This window comes from Rutidosis leptorrhynchoides, chromosome 5, assembly GCF_046630445.1.
Source record: "Rutidosis leptorrhynchoides isolate AG116_Rl617_1_P2 chromosome 5, CSIRO_AGI_Rlap_v1, whole genome shotgun sequence".
NCBI lineage: Eukaryota > Viridiplantae > Streptophyta > Magnoliopsida > Asterales > Asteraceae > Rutidosis > Rutidosis leptorrhynchoides.
This window is the reverse complement of record NC_092337.1, coordinates 35,927,288-35,934,364: the sequence shown is the minus strand read 5'-3', so window position 1 is coordinate 35,934,364 and position 7,077 is coordinate 35,927,288. Positions and strand designations below refer to the sequence as shown.

General features: G+C 33.1%; 1 non-coding gene across 1 annotated transcript; it reads right to left on the bottom strand.

Annotated features, from left to right (window-relative positions):
• Positions 1 to 201: 201 nt before the first annotated feature.
• Positions 202 to 308, bottom strand: LOC139850789 (small nucleolar RNA R71). The gene has a single exon (XR_011760170.1). It is a non-coding gene; the product is annotated as a small nucleolar RNA R71 (small nucleolar RNA).
• Between the last annotated feature and the right edge of the window lie 6,769 nt (positions 309 to 7,077).

Below are 7,077 nucleotides of genomic sequence, written 5' to 3'. Positions count from 1 at the left end.
CTTCGAACTTTTAAAAGGATCTGTACTCTATTTAAAATCAGAGAAGTTGAGAATGAACAAATCTATCTCATGTTATTTCCCTGGACTTTAAAGGGAGAAGCCAAAGATTGGTTAGAATCATTACCTGAAGGGGTGATTGACACATGGGATGTCTTAGTTGAGAAATTTCTTAAAAGATTCTTTCCGGCATCTAAAGCCGTGAGACTTCAAGGAGAAATTGTTACGTTCACGCAAAAGCCAAATGAAACATTATATGAGGCGTGGACAAGATTTGAAAAATTGTTGAGAGGATGTCCTCAGCACGGTTTAGACACTTATCAAATAGTACAAATATTCTACTAAGGTGTCGACGTTGCTACACGAAAAGACATCGACACAGCAGCCGGTGGTTCCATTATGAAGAAAACCGCTACCGAAGCTCACAAAATCATTGATAACACAGCCTCCCACTCACATGAGTGGCATCAGGAAAAAGATATCGTTCGTTCATCTAAAGCAGCTAGAGCCGATTCTAGCCATGACTTTGATTTCGTTTCCGCAAAAATAGATGCTTTCGAAAGACGAATGGAAAAGATGAATAAAGATATTCACGCAATACGAATCAGTTGTGAGCAATGCGGTGGACCACACTTAATGAAAGATTGTCACATTGAACAAACGATGGAACAACATGAGAATATTTCCTACATGAACCAAAGGCCGGGAAATAATTATCAGAATAATTATCAACCACCAAGGCCAAACTTCAGTCGAAATCAAAACATTCTTTACAATCCAAATGGACCCAACAATAACTCGTACAACCAACAAGGTCCGAATAACCAACCAACTCAAAACAACACTTTCAATCAACAAAGACCTGGCTTGTATAAACCACCACAACATACCGAAGAGAAAAAGCCAAATCTGGAAGAAATGATGGCAAAATTAATGGAATCTCAAGCACAATTTATTACATCTCAAACCCAAACAAATGAGAGGTTTGATCAGTCATTAAGAACTCAACAAGCTTCCATTTTGAATCTAGAAAAACATGTAGGTACTCTTACTAGCATGATGAGTGAGAGGGAACAAGGAAAGCTACCGAGTAATACTGAAGTAAATTCTCAGAATGAGAATGTTAATATGGTGTCAACAAATTCTAAAAAATCAGCATTAGAAGATGGGAAGGTTTTTGATGTGAGTAACAATGAAGAAGTTACAACACCACCACCACCACCACCCGAGTATGTAAAGCCAGTAGTGGCACCATACAGACCACACATCCCATTTCCAAGAAAAGGAGTTGAGTATGAGCAAGTGATAAGTAATAAAGTTTGTGATACCTCTGGAAAGAAGAAGAAGAATAAGAAAGTGCAAGAAACAAAAATCATAAAGATAAATCCGGTGAAGACAGTTCCACCAAAAGTTTCACCCAGGGTGGGTGATCTGGGTGAATTTATTGTTCCTTGTCTACTTAGTGATTGTGTCATGTATGATGCACTAGCAGATTTAGGTGCAAGTGTGAGTGTTATGCCTCTTTCATTATATAAGAGATTAGGAGTAGGTGAGTTAAGTCCAACAGAGATGAGTGTTCGACTCTTTGATCAAACCATTAGGCACCCAATTGGAATTGCTGACAACCTACCCGTTCAAGTGGGTAATTTAACCTTTTTAGTCGAATTTATTGTCATTGACATAGAAGAGGACCCAAACATCCCTCTAATTTTAGGTCGACCATTCTTAGCGTCCACCGGGGCATTATTTGATGTAAGAGAGGGTAGAATGACACTTAGTAATGATGAAAAATCAATCACCTTTGTGAGTCGAAAGGCTAAATCTCCACCAACCAAAACCGTTGAACCAACAAAAACGATTGGCAAGAACCATATTGTTTTACCAACTCCAACGGTAGTGCTTAACAATAATAAAATGCCTAAGTGTGGGGAAGATGAAGTAACACCTAATGATGACCTGATAACAAAGAACCCCGCTGTTGATACGAAATTAAATGACCCCGTTATTAACAGTTCAATGAAGAAACTTATTAAACGGATTCGCGATGCTAGAACCAAGGGGAACTTTAAGTCATGTAACCGGTTAGTATCTAATCTATCGCTTAAAGAAAAGGCGAAACTAGTTGAATTTGTGGATATTACACAGGAATCCGACCAATGGCTTAAAGAAAAAGTCACAGATATGCAAGTTGATTATGGTCCAAGAGAAATTGACGATGAAGTTAATCACAATTGTGACACCACAGCTACCTAAGTGTGGGGAGATTCAAATGTTCTAAAAAGAAAACATTGTCTAGAGTTAGTTGTTCTGTTCTCTTGTAGTTCCGAGAATGGAATCCGATTGGTCTTTTCCGCTAGCAGATACTAAAGAACTAGTTTTCTCCCCCCATTATGAATGTTTCTTTTGTAGGTTTTGTATGAAATTAATTTACATTTTTAAATTTAATTTTTGTGTGATTTAAAAAAAAACAAAAATTACTTTATTTCATTAAGTTTAAAAATGATTTCTAAAATTCATCGTAAGTTGAAGACTAGGTCATGGAACCGAAATTGCTTTACCCGAGGGCGGGGCGAAAAATTTTGTTATCATTATTTTTAATTTTATTGATCTAAAGTATACCAAAAAAAAAAACCCAAAAATCTTTGCTTATAAAACAATAGCTTTAAAAACGACAAATTTTAAATTTTGTCGAGGGACGGACTAGGTAAACATACCGAAACTACCTAAAGTAAAAGGAAACAAAATTTTAAAAAAATTATTCATTTAAATTGTTTTAATAAATAAAGATTTTATGAAAAAAATAAAAAAATAAATATATATATATATATATATATATATATATATATATATATATATAAATATATACATATATATACATATACATATATATATATATATATATTTATTTTTTATGAAAATATATATATATATATATATATATATATATATATATATATATATATATATATATATATATATATATATATATATATATATATATATATATATGTTTGTAGTTTATGTTATGTACAAAACAGGGTAAAACAGCGCATTTTTAAAGACTGACATTAAAGTTCAGCAAAAGCTACTAATTTTGACGACAAGACGCAAAATATCAAATGTGATATAAAATAATATGTTTGCAAACTCGGTATTTTTAATCACTTTTCTACACTAATCACCCTCATGAATTTATAATTATAGTCTGATTTCATGCGAATGAGGGCATTGCATGATCTCAAGTGTGGGGAAGGGTTATAAATTCTCTCGGGTTTACAATTAGTGTAATTGCCAAATTTTGTAAAAATTTGAAAAATTTTCAATTAAATGAATTCAAAATCGTGTTTATACATATTTATGAATGATAAAACTAGGTTATAATACCGAAATTATTGTTACCTCGGAGAGAACATAAATGGAGAAACAACTCAAAACGGTTGAATTCCTTTAAAATGGAATAAAGGAGAATAAAAAGGCAAAGAAAATAATAAATAAAAGTTAAGTGTGGGAAAAATTTACCAAGTTCTTCAAAACATATATCACATATTTGTACAAGATTATTGCAGGTACTTTTGCTTTGGGCTAAACTAATCAGTTTTACCCGAATTACTGTAATATATTTGAAAGAAAGATGGATCTACACGATGAATCAATTCCATCATTAAAAGGAAGTAAAGTCTTCAGAAAAAGACACGCACTTCTTGATTTAGGTCAAGAAGTTATCGTCCAGACCAGCTGTAGGTTGACGAAAAATCTAGAAAAGTCATCTCTAAAATCAGCAAGAAATCTACGGACCTCAGTATCAAATAGGGTCGCCATGTGGTCAGACTTATCCTAACCATGAGAGGATCTATCTCATAAAATGGGGAGGGCGCCGTGCAAATTAGCTTGATAAGACTAATGAATCAGACTCCCAGAAAGGATAATCTCCTTAAAGATCAAAAATCAGCTTTTAAGACTGATATTACTCAATCCTTGAGATTGACCTTAAAGATTGAGAATTACAAACTCATGGAATTCGATGATATCTAAACTCGAGCTTGAACGAGAAAATATTTTGTTCAAATTACAAACCGATTTGTTTTCTGAAAACCCATTTTCAATGCGTTCATTACCATTGAACGTAAAATCCTGAGAATTCATCGAAATTCATTAGGTCACCTGAACTAAATCGGGTGTCAACCGTAAGAACGATGGTTGCATAGCATGGTCGAAGACAGGACCTTGTGCCAGACCGAAAAACTATAGGGTGATCTTTACTATTGCTCCTAAAATGGATAGTAATTGCATCCGACACGATATAGACCATAATCAAAAGCATGTCACGGGACATCGCCTTAACAGTTGCTTGTTCAACGCTTTCCTTTACAACCGGACGGTAGTTTACCGAAAGGTAATATACGGAGCAAGTATACTGGACGTGTTGCTTTCCTAATACAAGGTTAGCAAGTAGGTGACACAAAATCGCAAGTTTTGAACTAAAATTTTCAAATCTGAAACCCACAAAACCCACAAAAACATTTTAAAAACACCGGTGAAGGGTTATTCCGAAAAACTAATCTAGAGTAAAAGCTAGATTGAATTTTCAAAAGATCAAATGTTTTCATAAAGATCCAATTTCCTTAAAGGATCTAAATTTTCATAGTCATGTGGGACTGTAAACCACAACGTTACTATCATTGTTCATACCGCCGTATAGAAATCACTGATGTACAAAGTGTGAAGAATAAAGAAGTGATTCTTGTAAAGCTATATTCAAGTTCTATATTGCTTGAGGACAGGCAACGCTCAAGTGTGGGAATATTTGATAATGCTAAAAACGAACATATATTTCATAGCATTATCCCTCAAGAAAGACAAGCTTTTAGTTGCAATTGTTCTATTTACAAGTGATATTCGTTTAAATAATAAAAGGTGAAGACAAAAGACAGATTCGACGAATTGAAGACGCAAATGACCAAAAAGCTAAAAAGTACAAAGTACAATCCAAGTGGTTCAAATTATTGATGAGAAACGTCTAAAAATTACAAGAGTATAAGCCGTGAAACACAAAGTACAAGATATTAAATCGTACGAAAAGGCGTTCAAAAATTCGGAACCGAGACATGAACCAACATTTAGCGCGCGACGCAACGGACCAAAAATTACAAGTTAACTATGCACAAGAATATAATATAATATATAATTAATTATATATATTATTATATATTATAATTATACGCAGCCCACGTTTTGGATTTAATCTATGAGCTGGAATCCAGACCTCCGCACGCGTGGAGTTGTGAAGCACAAAAGCTCCGCACTCGCGGAGCTGTACAGTGAAACGTGGGCCTATAAAAGGCCGCGCATTCTGATCGATAAAACACGTCCCTTTTTCTTTCTTTCTATCTACGTAAAATATATATATAATTTTAATTTTAATTTTAATTTTAATTTAAGTTTAATAATAATAAGGTTATGGTGGCAAATGTTTTAAGTTTGTAAGTCAAAATTTTGTCCGTGTAACACTACGCGATTAATCATTGTAAGTTATGTTCAACCTTTTTAAATTAATGTCTCGTAGCTAAGTTATTATTATGCTTATTTAAATCGAAGTAATTGTGATGTTTGACTAAATATTAAGACGGGGTTATTGGGCTTTGGACCATAATTGGGGTTTGGACAAAAGACCGACACTTGTAAAAATTGGACTATGGGCTATTAATGGGCTTTATATTTGTTTAACTGAATGATAGTTCGTTAATTTAATATAGAGATTTACAATCTGAGGTAATTATAAATAACCACATACACTCGATCGGACACGATGGGCGGGATATTTATAAATACTAATAATCGTTCATTTAACCGGAAACGGGGAAGGATTAATAGTCAATGGACTCATTAAAACAGGGGTGGATTACATACAAGGACACTTGGTGTAATTGTTAATAAAGTATTAAAACCTTGGATTGCACACAGTCGATAACCTGGTGTAATCATTAACAATGTATTAAAACCTTATTACAGTTTAAGTCCCCAATTAGTTGGAATATTTGACTTCGGATATAAGGATAATTTGACGAGGACACTCGCACTTTATATTTATGACTGATGGATTGTATGGACAAAAACCAGATGGACATATCAAATAATCCAGGACAAAGGACAATTAACCCATGGTAATAAATTAAAATCAACACGTCAAACATCATGATTACGGAAGTTTAAATAAGCATAATTCCTTTATTTTATATCTCATCGTACTTTTATTTACTGTCATTTTATTTATTGCACTTTTAATTATCGTACTTTTTAATTATCGCAATTTTATTTATCGTCATTTTATTTATCGCACTTTAAAATTATCGCACTTTTATTATCGTTATTTATTTTACGCTTTAAATTAAGTCATTTGTATATTTAATATTAGGTTTTAATTGCGACTTAAGACATAAAATCGACAAACCGGTCATTAAATGGTAAAAACCCCCTTTTTATAATAATAATAATAATATTATTTTTATATATATATATATTTATACAAATATAGTTTTAAAAATATAACGTTAAACTTGGCTAGTTCCCTGTGGACGAACCGAACTTACTAAAAACTACACTACTGTACGATTAGGTACACTGCCTATAAGTGTTGTAGCAAGGTTTAGGTATTTCCACTCTATAAATAAATAAGTAAATAACTTTTGTAAAATTGTGTCATATTTAATAGTATTTCGCAATAAAAATATAACTATTTCGTATACACCTCGCATAACATCAGTTAAGCATATACTTTTTATACTGTTTTGAAATACGAAATCTCGTGGCCTACCTTACATTACTGTTACATTTAAACTATAGCTCACCAACATTCGTGTTGACATTTTTAAGCATGTTTTCTCAGGTGCTTAGAGGTTTGATGCTTCCGCTGTAGTAGTCTTGCTGTGTAGACTCCTGCTGCTTTTGTTAGAGATGTCTCTGCATGAAACATTTACCTTGCATTCACAACTATGTTACTTTTGAAACAATGAATTTGTAATGACCATTGGGCCTCGTACTTATGTTAATTGCTTCTATTCATAGAAGACTACTATCAGTTGT